This window comes from Artemia sp. Qi Xiang Cuo, chromosome 17 (genome assembly GCF_049724085.1).
Source record: "Artemia sp. Qi Xiang Cuo chromosome 17, ASM4972408v1, whole genome shotgun sequence".
Classification (NCBI taxonomy): Eukaryota; Metazoa; Arthropoda; class Branchiopoda; order Anostraca; family Artemiidae; genus Artemia; species Artemia sp. Qi Xiang Cuo.
This window is the reverse complement of record NC_142810.1, coordinates 1,601,159-1,623,023: the sequence shown is the minus strand read 5'-3', so window position 1 is coordinate 1,623,023 and position 21,865 is coordinate 1,601,159. Positions and strand designations below refer to the sequence as shown.

General features: G+C 34.4%; 1 pseudogene across 1 annotated transcript in view; it reads left to right on the top strand.

Annotated features, from left to right (window-relative positions):
* LOC148941779 (uncharacterized) overlaps window positions 1–21,448 on the top strand; it is a 35,836-nt pseudogene extending 14,388 nt beyond the window's left edge. The window contains exons 2-6 of the transcript XR_016143171.1: window positions 4,740–4,941; window positions 8,760–9,042; window positions 10,387–10,557; window positions 12,191–12,349; window positions 14,885–21,448. The product of XR_016143171.1 is annotated as an uncharacterized LOC148941779 (transcript). The remainder of the gene's footprint in view (window positions 1–4,739; window positions 4,942–8,759; window positions 9,043–10,386; window positions 10,558–12,190; window positions 12,350–14,884) is intronic.
* The last annotated feature ends 417 nt before the right edge of the window (window positions 21,449–21,865 follow it).

The window sequence follows — 21,865 nt, the reverse complement described above, 5'->3', positions numbered from 1 at the left end:
AAGTTAGTACTTGTTCCCAGGCTAAAGTATTTTTGCTTATATGGCAAGAGTGTGATAGGCTTAGAGTTGGTGTTGTAAATTCCGTCCGTATTTATACAAAAAGAAAGTTTTGAAAAGCGCTCCGTGATCATGTTGCCAATATCAAAGCTGAATTGGCAGCAAAAATGGCTGACGATCCTGCTTTGGGAGTCTTGCCTGGTCGATCTACTGTTTTTAGTGCTTTAGAAATACCCGAGTCTGAGTGGGTGGCTCCTTTTTCTGCCCAGTTTAAAGCCCCTGATAGTCTGCAGGCTAAAAAGCTTGATAATGGAATTAGGAGTATTTTGAACAGTTGAGCTAGATTTGAGCTAGATTCTATGGCTTCTAGGCATTTCTATTTGAGCGGAAAACTGCACCTCAAACTTTGTGGAACATCCATTTTCTTGCATGAAACACCAAAATATAATAAAATGTCAAGTTTCGGAGTGTTCCACCACTCGCAAGCAAGTGCCATTGGTATTTTTGAATCCACATGGTCAATTTAGGGGGTGGAGGGTAGGCTAATTCTCATAGCAGCCCCATTCCGTCGTGATATGGTTCACATTTTCAACACCTGGCGTCCGGACTATCATATAATCTACCAAGCATACAACTACCCCAAATCAGTATCAAATATCAATAAATAAATGAAACCCAAAACGAACAAAAATTAAAATAAATATTAGAGTCTAACTCAAAACGAGCATAAATTAATGTGAGTTGGGTTCAAAACCCCTATGCTTTCTAAAAGCCAGAATATAATTTGTACTTGACTGAAAAAAAAATTCAAATGAGTTTACTGAAAAAAAATTGTCAATTTAATATACATATGCTGATATTTATTCCCTAAAATCTTAATTAATTTTTGATTTCTCAAAGTTACAAAAGTGAAAATATTTCAAAGAATTGTTTTCAGTAAAGCGCCAATGACGCAGTAGGTTTTAGGCTTCTGCAGTGAGACGATACCCAAACTCTTGTTTGTAGTAATTTTGATTCGATTCAAACTTGATTTGCATATTCAATTTAAGTTTCACTCGTTTTAAGATTTAATTATTCATTTACATTGATATATATTGTATGTTTGTTCGCATTGATTGTTTATTTAATTTCTGTTCGTTTTAAGTTTCATTTATTGTTTAATAGCAAAATATTTGTTTTCGTTTTAATCTTGATTTTCATATTCAATCTAAGCATTACTCGCTTTAATATCTATTTATTCATTTATATTATTACTTTTTGAATGTTTTTTGCTATGATTGTTTATTTAATTTCTGTTCGTTTTGGGTTTCATTTATTCTTTAATAGTAATTTCTGGTCGTTTTGAGTTTGAATTTTAACAGGTATTTGTATCTCCTGAGCTTAAGTTTAAAATGGCCTTTACTTTTATTTGAAAAACTTGTTTTTTGGAAAGTTTTTTTTTAAATTAATTTTTGTTCGTCTTTGATTGCAAAAAGTTTCAAGTTTTTATGGCATGGGGGGGGGGGTGTGCTTACGGTCCGATTATTATTGCCTTTAAAAAACGGATATACAACTTTAAATTTAAATCGAATGAGGCTTTTTTCAAATTCTATACGATTACCTCTTTGATAAAAACCTGATATATGAACAATAGACAGCTTGCATAACTTATGGACAGCGATTGACAACAATGAATGGATTGAAAAAATAGCTCCAATAAGGGGGTTTAGACCATTTCATTTGCTGACACAAAGGGATCACGACTGTTTGGAATTTACCTTAATAGGAATTTGTGTGCCAAAGCAATTTTGCATCTATCACAGAGTATATATTTTAACCTTATAATTGAATAATTATAACAGATTTCCAAAGTGTTCTTCGCATACAAAATCCTTTCACATGAGTTACAATCCCCTCTTAATAAGTTTTGCTCTATGGCATAAATTACAACGTCGCCCTCCAGGCAAGGGTGGGCTGTGTTGACAACAAAGATTTATTTAATCAGAATTTTGAAACATTTAAAAAAAATGTATATCTCAAAATTTTTCTCCGATACATTTAGGGCATGGAAGAGGGAGATGGGCTAGTTGCCCTTCAAGCTCTTATGACTCTTAAAAAGCAAACAAGAACTTTGAATGTTCAATCAAATGAGCCCTCTCTAAAGTGTATACGAGCATCGCTTTCATAAGAAATAATATGAAAGATCCGGAGAATCCTTAAATTACAACCCTTGCCCTGAGTGATTGGGGGGAGTTGTACTGATCAAAGACCAGATTTCCAGAACTTAAAACTACGTTTAATAAAATGGCTGTCTTAAAATTTTGATTGGATATGTTTGGGAAAAATGTGGGCGTGAGAGGGGGGTTAGTTGCCCTCAAATCATTTTCGACAATTACAAAGGGCACTAGCCCTCGGAATTTCCAATCGAATGAGCCTTTTTTGAAGTTTCTACGACACCGCCTTCTATAAAAACCTTATATGCCCCCAGGGCACAAAAACCCTTGCCCTGAGGTTTGTGGGGGAGTGTCCTCCACCACACCAAACGTTATCTCTGGAAATAAAATCCCCTGCCCCCAAGGGCACTCTCCCCATGTGTAGGGGAGGGTTGGGTAGGCAGGAGGAGCGGGGGGGGGGGGCTAGGGGCCCGACCCACACTGTCGGCACGCAAGAAGAATACTAGCACTTTTAACTTCCAATCGAATGAGCCTGTTTCGAAGTTTCTCCGAAAACACCTTCTATAAAAACCTTTTATGCCCCCAGGGCATAACTTAAAACTCTTGCCCTGAAGGTTGTGGGGGAGTGTCCTCCTCAAAAACATTTTATATTTGGAAATGAACTACGCTGAACAAAACGGCTATCTCAAAATTATTATTGGATGTGTTTGGGGAAATAAAGGGCGTGGGGGGCTATTTGCCCTCCAATCACTTTCGACTATCAAAAAGGACAGTAGTCCTTTAATTTCCAATCGAATGAGCCTGTTTTGAAGTTTCTATGACAACGCCTTCTATAAAAACCTTATATGCCCCCAGGGCATAACTTAAAACACTTGCCCTGAGGGTTTTGGGGGAGTGTCCTCCTCAAAAATATATTTTCAATTCGGAAATCAACTACGCTGAACAAAAATGGCTATCTCAAAATTTTGATTGGATGTGTTTGGGGGAATGATGGGCGTAGGGGGGGGGGGGGGTAGTTGCCCTCCAATCACTTTCGACTATTAAAAAGGGCACTATCCCTTTGAATTTTCAATCGAATGAGCCTTTCTTGAAGTTTCATTGACAACGCCTTCTATAAAAAACTTATATTCCCCCAGGTCATAACTTAAAACCCTTGCCCTGAGGGTCGTGGGGGATTGTCCTCCTCAAAAACATGTTTTATATCTGAAAATCAACTACGCTGAACAAAATGGCTATCTCAAAATTTTGATTGGATATGTGGGGCGGACTGTTGGGCGTGGGGGGGGGCTAGTTGCCCTCCAATCACTTTCGACTAATAAAAAGGGCAGTATCCCTTTGAATTTCCAATCGAATGAGCCTTTTTTGAAGTTTCTACGACAACGCCTTCTATAAAAACCTTGTATGCCCCCAGGGTATATCTTAAAACCCTTGCCCTGAAGGTTCTGGGGGAGTGTCCTCCTCGAAAACATATTTTCTATCTGGAAATCAACTACGCTGAACAAAATGGCTATCTGAAAATTTTGATTGGATGTGTTTGGGGAAATGATGGGTGGGGGGGGGAAGGCCAGTTACACTCCAATCACTTTCGACTATTGAAAAGGGCGCTAGCCCTTTAAGTTCCCAATTGAAAAAGCATGTTTCGAAGTTTCTACGACAACGCCTTCTACAAAAACCTTATATGCCCCCAGGGCATAACTTAAAACCCTTGCCCTGAGGGTTGTGGGGGAGTGTTCTCCTCAAAAATATATTTTCTATCTGGAAATCAACTACGCTGAACAAAATGACTATCTCATAATTTTGATTGGGTGTGTATTGGGAAATGATCGGCTATTAAAAAGGGCCCTAACTTTTTAATTTCCAATCGAATGAGCTTGTTTTGAAGTTTTTACGACAACGCCTTCTATAAAAACCTTATATGCACGCAGGGCATAGCTCAAAACACGTGCCCTGAGGGTTGTGGGGGAGTATCCTCCTCAAAAATATATTTTCTAAATGGAAATCAATTACGCTGAACAAAATGGCTATAACCAAATTTTTGATTGGTTGTGTTTGAGGTATTGATGGGCATGGGGGGGGCTTGTTGCCCTCCAATCATTTTCGACTATTAAAAAGGGCACTAGAACTCTCGATTTCCAATCGAATGAGGTGCCTTTGAAGCTTCTAAGACGACCTCTTCCATATGAAGTGCCTCTGGGAAAAAAAATAATAAAACGTTGGAGCCGTATGGCCTTTACTATAGGCAACGCTGTAGCGTTCTGGCCAATACAAAACTGTTGAGGCACAATACCAGAAGAAATAATCATTTGAAAAAGTAATGAAAGGTGCTGCAACAAAAGATTACTATAATGTTCATAAGTGTTTAGCAGATATTAAATCAATACCGGCAGAAAATTTTTTCGTAATTTTTTTTACAGTAAACTTTTTAAGTCACTTTTATAATAATCAATCCAGCATTTTTCTGGAATACTACCAACAAAGTCCGGTCACTGCGTTTAAAACTTTTCCACAAAAGTGAAGGATCACTAGCTATCTTATCGACATTATTTTGGGGTCTTTAAGGGCTCTTGTGAACTTTCTTTTTGTTTTCAGACGCAATTCGTTTATTATACCGGAGCACGGTGTATCGGATTCGTTCCAGATTCGAAGCCACAATTTAGCTGAATTACAAGCTGCAACAAGACTTTGATTTTTAGACCAGTTGGTGATTTCTGTATTTTTGCGAACGCGTCTAGATGGGACTGCAAACTTTTCTGTGCATCGAAGCGCGTGGTTGATATCTGCAAGATAAATCGTAAGCTGTATTTCGATCTCGTACTCACTAATATAAGACCTTTATTCTGAACTAAGCAGGTGAAAAAGAAGTTTAATTATATATATATATATATATATATATATATATATATATATATATATATATATATATATATATATATATATATATATATATATATATATATATATATATATATATATATATATATATATATATATATATATATATATATATATATATATATATATATATATATATATATATATATATATATATATATATATATATATATATATATATATATATATATATATATATATATATATATATATATATATATATATATATATATATATATATATATATATATATATATATATATATATATATATATATATATATATATATATATATATATATATATATATATATATATATATATATATATATATATATATATATATATATATATATATATATATATATATATATATATATATATATATATATATATATATATATATATATATATATATATATATATATATATATATATATATATATATATATATATATATATATATATATAATATTGACCGGATAGATTACAAAACATTAGATATTGAAACCATTATGCGACTTGTTTGCCTTTGCAATAGATATTCCTTATATTTTCGGCCCAGTAATCAATTTTTCACCCAAATAAATGGCCTCCTAATGGGTACGAGCCATTCACCTTTTTTGGCCACTTTTTACATGGAATTTATTGAAACCTCCGCTTTGAATACTTTTCCTCTGAAACACCAGTTCTGGGGCCGGTTTGTCGGTGATGTTATCTCTGTGTAGAGTCACGGAGATATAGAACTTAACAATGTTTTGTCTCATCTTAACAGTTTGGATTCCAACTTTCAGTTCACCTTGGAACTGGAAGATCATAAACTGCCTTAATAGAAGTCTTAATCTTCAATAAATCACTCAGCCTTGAATATTCGACTTATAGAAAACCTACACATAATTATAGGTATTTGCTTTTCTCTTCCAACCACCCTCCTTGTTTAAAAAGAGGAGTAGTTATATCTTTAGTTGATCATGTTATAAGAATTTGTTCAAAAGTTTATATAATCCCAGAATTGAATTATCTGAAGGACATTTTGTTTTGCAATGGATATCCCATCAAGTTGCTGGAATCCATCATAGAAAAAAGGCAGAAAAGGATTCATCATCTCCACAACCTCCAACGGATATCATCCCTTTAGTGGATGATAAGAAAGATTTTACTGTTTTGCTCTATTCTCCCAAATAAGGTGACAAACTGCAAAAAATTATAAAAAAAAACAACTTAAATGTCACCTTCAAAAATTCTAATAAAATTCAGAATTATTTTAACAGCAGGAAAGATAAAACAAGCCGTATTTTGGGCAGTGGTGTATATAGGGTTCTATGTTCTTGCAGCTGTTTCTATGTTGAAAGAACCCACCAGCAATGGGGGGAGAGATTGTTGGAAGACAGGTCCTCAATCGACCAAGCTATGGAGCTACGTCAAAGACATAGACTTTTGATTCTGCCTTAGCTCAACATGTGTATGACAACCCGCACCATGTCGTTTCATTTGATAACGCTTCCATTATTGCCCCTGTTAAAGGTCTCATCCAAGTTTTCACGGGGGCAGTTGAGATGAAAAAGTACATTCACCAAAAGGCAGCTCTCAATAGAGACACTGGAGAAATCTATTTAAGTCCCAATTATAATGAACTAATTAATCCTAATCGTTTTTACTTAAATAAAAAAAAATCACATTTTGCATCCTAACCTAATCTGTGATGATGTTTCACCTGGAAAGTGTTTAGTTTTTTAAAAATGCTCTGTATAAATTAAAACATTGAATTCCCATTCAGTACTGTATTGTTTTATTCAGTTACTCTTCACCATTACACGGAAAGGGTCGTCAAATTTTATTTGTGCTTTGTTTTAAGGTTTGAAATTTTCTTTATAGTATCCTTGGATTTTTATTAGTAATTTTTATGTTATTATCGTGCATTGAGGATAGTCAAGCAGAGTTCTTGATCAAAATATTTGCATTTTAGACCACATTTTTCACTGGCTTGTATAATCCTTGTTTTTTTCTTTTTTACTATTTTTTCGTTTTATCATGATTAGCCAGTGTAGTCTCAGAAATTATTTATGACATGCTTTTTTAGCCAGTGGGGTGTCAGAAATTATTTGCCTGCCAAAGTCAATGATATGACACTTCGCAACATTTAATTCAAGAAGCTAAGCCTCAGGCCATTGACCCAGTAGTTGAAGATTATTTGTAGCAGGGCATGGTCTTCACAGGACAAAACTGGTCCAAGAAGCTTTAGGTTGTCTGGGTAAAGTTGATTTACTGCTGATAATGGAAGGAGCATCATTGATGAAGATATTAAATAGTTTAGGGCCCAAAACACTTCCCTGAGGAACTCCATCCAGAACATACATAGAGGAAAAAAGAATACCATTATCTGAATCATCAAATAACTGCACCCATTTAGATTGCAAATAAAGTAAATCAAGGACCCAGAGCAGGGATTTTTCTTCAAGCTTGACTGTACGTAATTTAGTTGCAAGTCGCTTGTGACAAACTTTGTCGAAAGCTTTAGAAAAGTTAAGCAGAATCATCTCAGCCGGCACCCCAGTATCAAGTAACTTGGTGATGTGATCACACAGTTCAAGGAGATTGGTGTCAACACATCTTCCTAAACAAAAGCCATGTTGTGAACTGTGTAAAACATTATTTGCTTCAAGGGGTTTAACAACTGCAGAATTGATTATTCTTTCAACAACCGTAATAACTTCTGATGCCATGCTAATTGGTCAATAGTTTTCAGCAAGGTCGTATATACCTTTTTAAATCTAGGAATGATATGTGCAGTTTTCCACATCAGAGGGGAAAGATTTAATGACAACTTGAACAGCAGGGAAAGAGGTTGACACAAAATTGTACAACATTCATGTAGGATACACGGGTAAATGCCATCTGGACCGGCAGATTTATTCAGTTTGAGGAGTGTAAGTTCCTTTAGAACCAATGTATCAGTAATCAGAATTGGTCCCTTCTTATGTGATACATCATATAAAGAAGGTGTGGGACTACTGGAATTGGAGGAAAAAACATCAGAAATATTGGTTGAAAAATTCAACTTTCAACTCAGGATCAGCAACTGATTGACTGTTGTGCAGGATAGCTGGGACTGTGCGTCTGCTGCCACATTTTATGTGGCAAAACAGATGTAAAAGAAGAGTCGAGTTGCAGCAAAACCAGAGAATATCTTTCTTGGTTTTGGTGTAGATTTTGAATTGGATTTGGAAAGTGGCACTTTTCCTAGTTAATAAAAGTGTTTATTCTGTAATTTTATTATGGAATTATTTTTCAAATTAAAAGAAAGATATACTGTATTTGAACTTTCATTGCCTCCTCTCCTACAAAAAAAAAGAAAGGAAAACATTCTTAAAGGAAACAAAAAGAAAGGAACTCCCATTTTTAACCATCTTTATTGATGCAGCAGTTGAACTAGCTGCAAAATATCAGGCTCTGGTTTAGACTTCAGCTCCAATTATGAGAATATCTCCTTTCCCATCCACTAAATTTTTAAGGTCAAAAATTCAAATATGCTGTTTTACTTTGAATTTTGGGTTATAACTTAAATTCCAAACCTATCTTAATTGGTACTTTGTAGCAAAATTAAGGTCCATACTGGATCTGTTGTGCTACACTTTATTTACAGTTAGATAAGGAGTTAGTCTTGAAATTTTAGCATGCTCTTAATCTAAAAAAAAAATCATAACTAATCATATTTCAGATCCTGTTGGCTGCTGAAGAAGTTTAAATTATGCTTTCGACTGCATCAAGGTGCAATCAGCATTGAGTTAATTCAAAGAAGTCACTGTAGGCTTGTGTATTTTTAGAGACTTTGTGCTTCTACTCACCCCTTGTACTACTGGAGTATTCTTTCCAAGTGTTATTACTAGTAATATCAATTTGATAAGCAATATTTACTTGATTCAGAGGCTCTATTATGGACTTGCCTCAAATTCCAATGGCTGGAGGTGTCACCTGTTCTGAAGTTTGTGCTGTTAAGAATGGTAAGTTATTCAATTAAATTTACTGTAACAGAATAAAATTAAAACTTGATTTGGTTTAGTAAATAATTTCTTGTGTTCTCTTGCTTATTAAGTACTGCATATACCCTCCCATCAAACCTATAAGAGTTAAGGTAGATTATAGCGTTTTGTTATACAAAAACAAATAAAAGCCTAAAATTTTAACTGTGATTTTGTATGTTTGAGAAGGTAATATGACATCAGGCAGAAGAATTTTCTTTTTCTTGATAAAAAAAAAATAAATTACAACTTGAATGCAGGCATGATATATATATATATATATATATATATATATATATATATATATATATATATATATATATATATATATAAAAAAAAGAAAAAAAAAAAAAAAAAAAAAAAAAGTGAAGGTTGTTTTGTGACAGCCATAATATTTATCTGAATGATCAACTTATTTTACTAGTCGTAATTCTTTTATACTATTTTTTAAACGGTGTATTTAGGTATTTTGTAACTGGCTTAACCAAACATAAAAAAAGAACACAATTTTACAGTAGGTACAAGTCAAAGAAACATAACCTTGCTAAAATGCATTAAAGGATGCCTTCTTAGAATTGGACAACAATATTTTAATGTAATTTTATAAATATATCTTAATCTATATACAAAATTTTCAATCTAAATTTCCCTTGGATTTTGCTACATTATTCTGTTTTTAATTTTTTTTTTTGTGTTGTTTTTAAAGCTGTATCCAGGAAAAGGAAGGGGGTTCAACTCCCCCCCCCCCTTGAAATGTTTGTCTGACACTTAAAATGTATTAAAAATGCATGTAAACAATTTTTGGTACATGTTTTTCAGTTTTTTGTGCTCCCCCTCCCTCCCAACATAAATCCTGGATATAGCCCTGATAGTGTGTTTAGACATTTATAACTGGTTTAGTTATACTTAAAACCAAAAGAACTCAATTTAAAGTAGCTACAAATAAAATATAAAAAAGCTTGCTAAAATGTGTTTAATGATGCATTGTTAAAATTGAAAAAAAATTTTTAATGCAATTTATGTTTTGCAGTGCAAATTATGTTCTCGTCTTTAGAAGGCCCACACATCCTTAGCCCGACTCGTTTTGAGGTTCACTTGGTTAACCATTGTAATTTCAGTTCGTTTTGCATTTCGTTTATTTGTAATCAGTGATTTATTGTAGTTCTATACTTAAGAAATTATTGTCCTTTATTGTGCTCATCTTTGGAATAATGTTACCCTTTACTTTTATTTGAAAAGGTTTTAAATTAATTATAAAATGAAAAATAATTGGATTTGTTAGGAAAGCTGTTGTTCTATGTCCCTTTTATTCATGTTTTGTTTTAGAAGTTGAAGATCCTTTTCCTAGTGAGAGCGAGGAGCTCTTTGATACTTCGAGCATTTGTTTGTCTCCCAAGCTTGAAGCTGTTTCTTTGAATACTTTTCCTAGCATTGCAGGACCATTGAAATCGGAAGCTTACACTCAGGAATTGGAACCCACCAGTTTTGACAATGAAGGTATGTTTCAAACATCTGGTTTGTAGAATCATGTATATCGTGGACATTTGACTTTTGTCTTATCTTATTCCAGTGTGCAGGCATTTGCTAAACCGGTTTTGAAATTTAACAACAACTTTCAAAATGTTTGTTGAAAGGTGGCTGGTGAATTCTTTATATCTGGAAGCCAGAGAATACAGCTTAGAACTATACTTTTTATATTTCTTTCTCAATTAAGATAAAAATCGATTTATTATTTTCCTTTATTAATTATTTTCCTTTATTTCCTTTATTTTTCCGATTTATTAAAAGGAAGAATCAAGTTTTTGAAACAAGCAGAAAATGGACTGGTATTATTTGAACTGTCAATCAAAATTTTTTAATTTAGAACATTAAATAGAACATTAGTTCTATTTATTATAGAACTAATCCTCCCATCCCAGAAAGAAACAGAAAGTCCTATTGGGCTTCATTAATAGAGACAAAAGTCAGTTTTTGTATTAGATGTGAAATTCAATGGAGATCCCTGTGGCATAAATCGTCCTAAATTTAGAAAAATGCCTCTTTTGGGTCATTTGAAAAGTAGATTTCAAGTACTTTTTATTAACAAAAAATTGAAGGAATTACAATTTCCCTCTCCCCATATTTTGGTTTGGGTTTTACTCTTGAAAACAAATTAGATTTATGGTTCCTAGGCGCCGTGAAGTTTTACCGTGAAGAAATTGAAGTCAGTTGCAATTATCGTTTTGTGTCTGCCCCTCATCCCAAAAGATAATGACGATTAAAAAAAAACAGATTAATAAAATGTTGAATTTGCTGATTAATAATATGTTGAATTTGTAACCAGTTATATACTGGTCTTTGTATAAAGTGTTTAATTATCACGTGAGGTGTTTAATTATCTATAATTACATAGCATGTGTAATATGTATAATATCAAATAATAGTATTGCGTGTGTAATTATCTATCCCCAACTTTCAGGATCATGTTGCTGCAAGTACTCTTTGCTCAAATACTTGCAAAATTATTGTATTCTGATTTAATATTTTATATATTGTATTGTGATTTTATCTACAACTATATATATATAAGAAAAATATTTCTTGCCCTCAAATTTTCTTGCCCTCAAATGAATAAAAGAAAATGCAGAAATTATATTTGTCTTAGCCTAAAGTGCTCATCAGGAATCACTATTAGGTATGCAGACTAGGAAAAGTTGCAATGCTGGTTTTTAATATGTTATTACTGGGTACTAGTACTATGCATATACAAAGTCTCTCCTTAAAAAAAGGCACTAGCAGTTTGAATTTGCAATCGAATGAGCCCTTTTCGAAGTTTACGACAAGTCCTTTGATACGAAGTGCCCTGGCCTAAGACCCCAAAAAAAAAATTAAAATAAATAATACATTGTGTCCACAACGCTCTTTACTTAGGCAGCGCTATAGCGCTGCCCAAGATTACTTCCATCTAAAACCCTAATATGATTGGACTAATATAAATCTTTTGAATCTCTTTGAGTTTGTTAATACCTTACAGAAAGCTTATGCTTTAATTAAACCATTAAACTAAAATTAATTTTCAACGTTATCAGCTTGTTTTTTTTTATAGCATTTTAGGGTTTCTTTTCCTTGTTATTTTTATTTGTTATTGTAGGTGTTGAAGGTCCTTCAAAAAGTGCTGCCACAACCCTAATGGAAACCTCAAATTCTTCTCTATCACCAGGACATCAAAGTCTCTCTGAGGGTGTTTCACCAAGCATTTCCACATCACTTCTCGAATTGGACTCCCAGGAAGTGGGTATCGACGACGGAGGTATAATTAAACGAATAATGTTATTCCCAAAATATTTCCAAAAGTCTATAGTAAGACTTAGTTTGTATTTTGGCTTGAAGGCAAGTGCATCAAAGAAATTTAAATGCACAGTACTGAAACAGTGCAAGACAAAAGTAGGTCTTGGGCCTCTCAACATTAATCTAAAAACTTTCTTTTTAAGTAACTAGAAAGTTACATTAGCAAAGTAGAGGTGGAGTTTGTTTTTTTACTTTGCTGATTTTTTGAAAAAATTTCTGCGTAACACCAATTTTCTCCCGAACATGATGTAGCTTAAGAAAAATAACTTCACTTTTAATTCTATTTCTGAACAGGAATAGTTGAAGCCATTTTCGTTTGGAGTAGTTCAAGACTATTTAAGTTACAAATATGGTATACAAATGTAGACTGGTTTAAGGGACTACAAAGACAACAAAAAAGAAGAAAGACAAAATTGAAATGAAAGATAAAAGAGAAAATAAATGAAAGAAGGACAAAACCAAAACTCATATGCGGTTCATGTTATTGCTCCCATTTTCAGCTCATCTGAGGTTAAAAGCTCCTATGGCAGTTATTGCGCTCTCTTTCGTCGATTTTATCCCAAGCGAACGCAGAGTTTTTGAAAGGATGGGGGGGGGGTGTAAACCACATCACTGAACATTGGTTGTCAGAGGCATTGCAGACCCATGGGAATAACTCTCAAAATTGTATTTTTTAAGTAAAATTATCATACAAAATTGACAGAGAAAATTGAATGACATGGAAACTTCCTGCGAGGCTGTAAAGAGGGATGCTTTGAAGAGATTGAGATGAAGGAGAAGCCTATGTAGCTGTTGGCCTCAGGCAACACAGCTATGTTGGCCTCAGACTGTTTTGGCCTGCGTTGAGATGTTAGTAGTAGTACTCTAGTAGACTCAGAAAATTAAATATATCACATTTGTAAGTCTTTCTTATAACTGACTCCCCCCACTGCCCGCTATGCTTTGGTATACCCACGGAGTGTACGTTTCGTCGTTCAGTTTAATATTACTTAAATCATAAATCATACAAAAATATTCTCGAATGATATGGAGAAAGATAGACGTTAAGTTCTGAATCTGACAAAGATAATTTTTATCATTCCTAATCTAATTATCCTTTGAAATTGAACTAATTTAAAGTTTTTTTTTTTTATTTAATAATTAAAGCAACTGAATATAACCAGTGCAAGACAATGTAGATCCCAATCTTTTAATAATTTTTGAATGTTTTACTTTAACTTACATTTGTTATTAGAGCCCGACCGATATGGATTATTTGGGTCCAATAAAGATACCGATAATTCGGTATCGTACCGATAGAATTTGCCGGTAAATTTCTTCTGAAAAAAAAAAAATTCTAAAGTTTAAACTCTGTATTCTCTGCCCACATGCATGCTAACGTGTATCACCCCGGTCTATTACAATCCAAAGAACAGCCTCAATAATTCACTGTGGATTCCAGATAATGCAAAAAAGATTTATTTAGAAAAGATTTAGAAAAACAATTAAACCAAATAAAGTTTTAGTCTCGATGGCAGACAACAGAGATACATTTGAGCATGTTTTTCCAGTTTCTTGAAATGACTGCTGTTCTTTTGCCACCAATCTAACGGACAGCTTTTTTTCATGTCAATAACAGCCTCTCTCATGTACCTTCCCAGTTGCTGATCAACATTATCTTCTGACTCTGCTTCCTCACTTGTTGAAGCTGCAAGCATGTTATCAAACAGACAGTCAATCAAACCTTATGTGCCTACTTTCTTTTGTTTGGATACAGGGATGCAGCTAGGGTTTGAAGTTTGGAGGGGGGATTTAACGAATGTGTCGACAAAATCATCCAGTATGCTGATACATCCAATGCGGATACAAGCTAAGTTTCCAAGGTAAATAGATAAATTTTCCGAAGTTTCGGCACGTAGTGCCGATACACTGGAACCCCTTCCCTCCCCCTTAGTTATGCCCCTGACAAGATATCATGGTTTTAATTGGTTGAATCTTCGCTGATACGCTGGAACCCCGTCCCCCCCCTTAGTTATGCCCCTGACTAGATATCATGGTTTTAAGTGGTTGAATCTTGGGATTTTTCACCCTCGCAAATGTATATTCATTAAACAGATATTTATGGTTGATTGTTTTCTTTTTAGTTGTTTTGGTGGTTTTGGGTTTGTTTGTTTTTAGTTGTTTAGACGTTTTTGAAATCACCATACATTTTGAAGATTGATGCATCAGGTGTGTAATGACAACTGCTGCTATTCTACCACCACAATTAGACTTAGCTGATTGCTCTGTCCCCAAGGATTGGACAAGCAAAATTACCTGAGGAAAATCTGGTGCGATCTTCTGGATAAGTTGCAAATATATGACTCAATATTTATTTTCTGTAAGCCGATAATGTCTCTGACCCTGTTATCGGTCTGATAATTTTGTTCGGGCCCTAATTGTTATAATGCCAATTTCTTTGTTTTTCTTATTTTATTAATTTTAGTAAAGAAATTTAATTCTTTTTTTTTCACTACAGGGGTGATGCATTCTACTTTGTGCAGCTCTGATGGTATGAGTCATCCAATACTCTTAGGCCCAAAACCAATCGTTATGGTGAAAAAACTGACAGAGAAGGCTATTGAAGAACTTACAGTGGGAATCTGGCGATGCGGCTCCTGTGGAAAAGCAGAGAAATCTCTTTTGATTTTAGATCTTCACATTGACACTGGTTGTGAAGAGCTTTCACCAATAGAGTGTGATATCTGCCCCGCAGTAGTTCGTGAATACAGCAATTTTGTTGTTCATTTCATGGAACACCAAATGGGAGGGACAAGGAGATGTGGGATATGTTTAAGAGAATCTATTGGTGATATGAGACAACATCTAGTGTTACAAGGTCACATTTCACCAAAGATATCTGAACTAGACCTGCAGGAAAATGAATCGCTAGTCGTTTCACAGAATTCGTCAGCAAGCGGCTACTCTAATTCAATAAAATTGGAATCTGATGAAAAAAGTTTAGACGATCAAAAAACATACTTGCTCAGTAAAAAGAATAGGAAATTAGAAAGACATAAAAGTATACACGCAGAAAAAAAGATATATGAATGTAATCTATGTAAGAAATGCTTTTCTTCTCCAAGCAATTTGAAACAGCACCAAATTGTGCATACAGGTGAGAGGCCATTTGAATGTGAGATATGTATGAAATGCTTTTCTTCACCAAGCAATTTGAACACGCATCAAATTGTGCATACAGGTGAGAGCCCATTTTAATGTGAGATATGTAAGAAATGCTTTCCTTCACCAAGCTATTTGAAAATGCATCAAATTTTGCACACAGGTAAAAACCCTTTTAAATGTGATATATGTAAGAAATGCTTTTCTCAATCAAGCCATTTGAAACAGCACCAAATAATGCATACAGGTGAGAGGCCATTTGAATGTGATATATGTAGGAAATGCTTTTCTCAATCAAGTCATTTGAAACAGCACCAAATAGTGCATACAGGTGAGAGGCCATTTGAATGTGAAATATGTAAGAAATGCTTTTCTTCGTCAAGCTATTTGAATATCCATCAAAGACTTCACACAGATAAGAAATCGACCCTGAAATATCACCTAACAACCCATTCTAGGAAGAAGTCTGATAGTTAATAGGTTGACAATAAAAACTTTGGATGGAATAGTGATTTTCGTTGACACAAGTTGAAATAGACGGTAAAGAATTAAAGCGGTTGCATGCAAGCTAATTCTCAGATCTGAACTAATGCTTTGCTGTTTGTATCAATGAAAATTTCTGGTTTTCCGATTCTCTGATAAGTAAGGCTTGATCTTTATCCGAGAACTCTTGCATTTGTAAAACTACACAAGCAGAGCAAGTGCCCATTTTCTTGTTGCCTAGGGCTATTTTCCCGCCTAGTTTCTAGGGCCTGGTAAAATATCTTCTGAAATGGGTAATTTCAACTCAAATAGAATTTGTCAGTTTTCAAGACCCATGATTATTAGGATGTTGAAGTATCCAACCGTTTAACAAAAAAAACAAGTTCCTGTGGTTCTTACCTTACCACACAAAAAAAAGAAATGAAAAATATTTGTTTGTACATAAATTAGGTTCAAAAACGTCAAAAAGCTTCATTTTTTGAATGGCTTGAAAACTGCAAACAAAAATGTAGTCCTATCAAAATAAAGCGTTAAAAGTCAATTATATTGTAAAATTACCACATATACGAGCCATATATTTGCCTATTTTCTTCATATTTTTCTCTGACTTAAAAACTTGTTCTTTTGATAATATCTTTTTTCGGCGTTGTTTTCGTATTCATTTAAAACACTAAGCAGTTTCTTGCTCCAAGAAAAATTTAAGAAATCTCAAATTGGTCTCCACGAATACACTATCCTTAAGACGGTGTAAGTGGATGGTGTTGTAGATTAATTTGACCTGATATTCGACTATTTGTGTCCCACTATACTTATTGTTTGCAACACTAAAGTCTTATTACATCATCGAATTTCACTTTATCTATGCTACTTGAGGGAAAGGATATAAAGGCAAAAGTCGGACATTAGACAATTCAGTTTAAAGTCCATGGTAACTGTTTGTCATCTAAGTCACAAGGAAGTCAGGTTAAGCTGAGTTGAACTGAGTCCTTAGAAACAGTGAAGGAAGAACCAAGAATAATTTCGAAATCTCTTTTTTAAATATTCTCAATCGAAGAAGTCGGATCTTTGGTGAGACTAGTTGCTATACTACTAAATCTTCTAAGTTTAGAAAATGATTTTAGCAAGAAGCTAGTAGATTTAATTATTTCAGATGCCAGGTCACTGAAGGTAATGTTTTAGTAAATCCAAGGTCACTTTTTAAGCACAAAAAAACTGTTTGTCTTTCTTGACAACATAATAATGTTTAACTACAAAACTTCATCTCAGCTCAGTTTTACAACTGCAACTAAAAAGTCTATTTTCTGGATTAGATTGAATTTTTCAGTATTCTTTAGCCAGCCAAGTGAACACCGAATTTTTTCCAGAGGAGGCTTTTGAAAATTTGCCAATAATTATTTATTTAATCATATGGTTTCAAACATACACCCAGGGGACAAATTTACAGAACAGCGAAAAACTTATTTGTTTGTCAAAAATAAGAGCCCATGCTAGATCAAAATGGGATCCCCCCCCCTCTTCCAAGCTCATGTCTCCTAAAAACAAGAACATAATGTGTGCTCTACTAAAAACAATCCTTATTTTGAGCTATGTGTTTTTATTTCACGTAATATAATTAAGAGCTTTCAACTGACATTCTGGCTTTTTATTATGGGTAAGATTTTGCAATTGCTAGTTCTGACTCAATGGTCAACTCCTTGACAGATAATACAGAGAATTCAAGTACAATGTTCAATACTATGCGTGCACCCCTAACAACCAAGAAGCTTTCTCAGAAATCTTGTCAGCTCTGAAATTCTTCCATCCACTATGAAGTACAGAATTTCTGATTACATGGAATATAGAAAATACAAGATGTCTGCGATTTCTTTTGGAATGGACGGTGGCATCAACACATAATTGATCTGTGTGCTCATAACAACCGAATGCATTGGCTTTTCTATATGAATTGAATGCTGTTTGCACAAGCTTTTAGTTCCTTCAACCATATTAAACCGGCGCTCTTGCAATTGGAACCCTAGAACGTGCTGTTTGACTTCTTGAAAGAGAGTGAATGTCTGAAAGAAATTTGAATGTGAACTTGAATTGCTTGGATGCATCATATGTCAGACCAAAGATACTTCTGTTTATTTCTAGAATAAGCAAGAACTGGACATCCATTGTTGCCAGAAACTTCAGTGTAGTCTTCTGTTGTTTTGCTTTCGTCTGATATAAGTCTTAGTGTTTGTAGACTGACACCTTAATGCCACCAGATCTACTGGACAGATAGAATGCGTCGTTAGGCTAGTGCAAACTAAACGGCAAAAGGTGTGCTTGGATGCATCATATGTCAGACCAAAGATACTTCTGTTTATTTCTAGAATAAGCAAGAACTGGACATCCATTGTTGCCAGAAACTTCAGTGTAGTCTTCTGTTGTTTTGCTTTCGTCTGATATAAGTCTTAGTGTTTGTAGACTGACACCTTAATGCCACCAGATCTACTGGACAGATAGAATGCGTCGTTAGGCTAGTGCAAACTAAACGGCACTAGTTCAAACTGCCAATACTGATCTCCATTCCATGACTGGCAGTACTGATCTTCTGGACAGATGAAAGCCAATACCTTAAGTGTGTGTCAGCTAGCCCCTCAATCCTCTTTTCTTCGAGTTCTTGTTGGGTTCTAAGAAAAATTTAATTTCATCTTTTTGATGTTCAATTACTTTAAAACGGCTCACAGAACTTATATATTATTTGAGTTACCCTTACTGTATGTCTGTCCACGTAAGTTCTGCCCTTACTCATTTCTATACAACTTCGAGAAAGTTATGCCAGCTTTACCTCTCATAGCAATTATCTGTCTTGGCTTCACTACTTAACCATGCCTTGGCTCTCAAGTCTTTCATCACTTCCACAAAGTTAATCAAATTAAAAAATCAACAGACTGGAAGTCTTTCTTTGTGGAAATTTTATTTTCCACGGAGGACAAAAGTGGATTTCCCGACATTATTTCAAGAAATGATTCAACTGGTAGAAATGATTCAACACACAGATCAATTATGTGTTGATGTCATTAAAGTGTTATTCTACAGACGGCATTATTCAAGAATTAAATTTCAAGAAAATTCTGTGTTTACTACGGTAGTTTACCCTCCCCCCTCCCTCCTCAAGTTTTTGTGTTGAAAAATGTATCCTTAATATTACAGAAAGTGTGGTATTTTGCGAAGATTAATATGGAAAAATTATGAATATCTGGATTTACTAATTCATAATCTGTCATCCTTAAATATTGAATCAAGATTTGAATGCTTACAATGTTCTGGAAAGTAAAGAAATACGGAGATATATACAAAAAAAGGTGTGCTTTTAAAAAAATAAGTTTGAAAAACACTGACAAATACTATGCCCTATTGGAAGCCGTTTGCTTACTGGTAAACTCGTGTCTTGAGTGGATTTGATTGGCTGAAACCGTTCCCCTCACATGTTCAGTGTTGGAAAAATATGTTTTAAACATTACTTACACTGTTGTATTTTAATATATTTATTTGTTTATTGGAATTTTCCGGCATGATCTGTTTATTCGAGTAATTTAATGTGACTGTAAAGAATCACTTTTCCTCTTGACATATCTGAGTAAAATCTGTAAGCCTCCCATTATGATAAATAGTTAGATTTCACATTAATATTTTGGTCTTCTCATACAATGAAAAAATTTGAATTAGTCATAAGTGGAATAGAGCTTTATGACCCTTCTTTAAACTGATAGCCCCTAACCCTCTGAGCTTTCACATCTGTATAAAAAAAAAACTAACCTTTCCGCTTTCAAAGCCAATTGAGTTTAAGTAATTTTGTTTGTATTTCTGTCAAATAAATACATATTTTATTCTGTAAATTTCTTTCAGCCAAATTAAATAAATGTCAAAAAGCTTTGTTAAAATTTTTCAAAAAGCTTTATTTTTTGAATTGCTTGAAAACTTCAAAAACAAATGTAGTCCTATCAAAATATAGCGTTAATAGTTAATTATATTGTGAAACTACTACATGTACGAGCCATATTATATTTGCCTGTTTTGTTCATATTTTTCTCTGACTTAAAAACTTGTTTTTTTTATAATTTCTTTTTCGGCGTTGTTTTCGTATTCATGTAAAACACTAAAGCAGTTTCTTGCTCCAAGAAAAATTTAAGAAATCTCAAAATGGTCTCAACGAATGTACTATCCTTAAGACGGTGTAAGTGGATGGTGTTGTAAATTAATGTGACTTGATATTCGACTATTTGTGTCTCACTATAATTATTGTTTTGCAACACTTGAGTCTTATTACATTATCGAATTTCACTTTATCTATGCTACTCCTGGAAAGGATATAAAGCGGCAAAAGTCGGGCATAAGACAATTCAGTTTAAAGTCCATGGTAAATTTTAATCATCTCATTCACAAGGAAGTCAGGTTAAGCTGAATTGAACTGAGTCCTTACAAATAGTGAAGGAAGAACCAAGAGTAATTTTGAAATCCCTTTTTTGAATATTCTCAATCTTAGATATCAAATCTTTGGTGAGACTAGTTACTATATTACTAAATTTTCTAAGTTTAGAAAATTATTTTAGCAGAAAGCTAGTAGATTTATTTATTTCAGATGCCATATTTCAGATTTATTTATTTCATTCCAGGTCACTTTTTAAGCACAAAAAAATTGTTTTTTTTTAGTAAATGGAATCTATTTTCGCAAAGCAAATTCCCACAAAACTTGATATTTGGTTTTTGGAAAACAGGGAAGGAGTGATCAGATTGAGCTGAAATTTCGAGGATAAGCTCCCAGGCCCCAGGAGAGCTTATCCTCTAAATTTCAGCCCGCTAAATCAGACAACGTTAAAGGGGGGTTGTGGTGGGAAAAATTAACATGGGCTATTATAGGAAAACGAGGTTTTTCGTAAATGTAAATTCGGGGGATTATTTTTTCGGTCTGAAAATATCAAAAGGCCCTAACAGGTCGAATTCTGCTTCGAATGAGTCCTCATTCACCCGAATCAGTTGCCAACTGTGGCCTGTAGGCGTGGATAACAAAAAAAAGAGAAATGAATTTTAAGTGGCTATATTTGGTTTTTTGAAAACAGGGAAGGAGTGATCGGATTGAGCTGAAATTTCGAGGACAAGCTCCCGGGCCCTAGGAAAGCTTAACCTCTAAATTTCAGCCCAATCGGACAACGTCAAAGGGGGGCTGTGGTGGGAAGGTCGAAACTTCCGGCCCAGTTTACCCCATGAAGACAAAGTCGGAGGAGGATCAAATTTTGCACGGTTCTTAGTTTGAGCTTGGGCTACAAAATGCGATCACCGCCGTCTCTCTGCGGCCTCTTGGACCTGAAATCGCTTAACATTGTGGTGGGTCGCCTCTTTATAGAGGCACAAGTGTGCCTCCTTGATAAAGTCTGAGGGGGGTGAAATTTTGCACGTTTCTTAGCTTGAGCTTGGGCTACAAAATGCGATTACCACTGTCTCTCTGCGACCGCTAGGACCGGATATCGCTTGCGGGCTCTTATAGGAAAACGAGCCCGCATTTTCGCGGGCTAGCCCGCTTATAGCGGGTTCTTATAGGAAAACGAGGTTTTTTGTAAATGTAAATTTGAGGGATAATTTTTTTGGTCTGAAAATATCAAAAGGCCCTAACAGGTCAAATTCTGCTTCGAATGAGTCCTCATTCACCCGGATCAGTTGCCAACTGTGGCCTGTAGGCGTGGCTAAGAAAAAAAAGAAATGATGTATTTTAAGTGGCTATATTGGGTTTTTTGAAAACAGGGAAGGAGTAATCAGATTGAATTGAAATTTCGAGGATACGCGCCCGGGCCCTGCGAAAGCTCTGCCTATAAATTTCAGTCCAATCGGG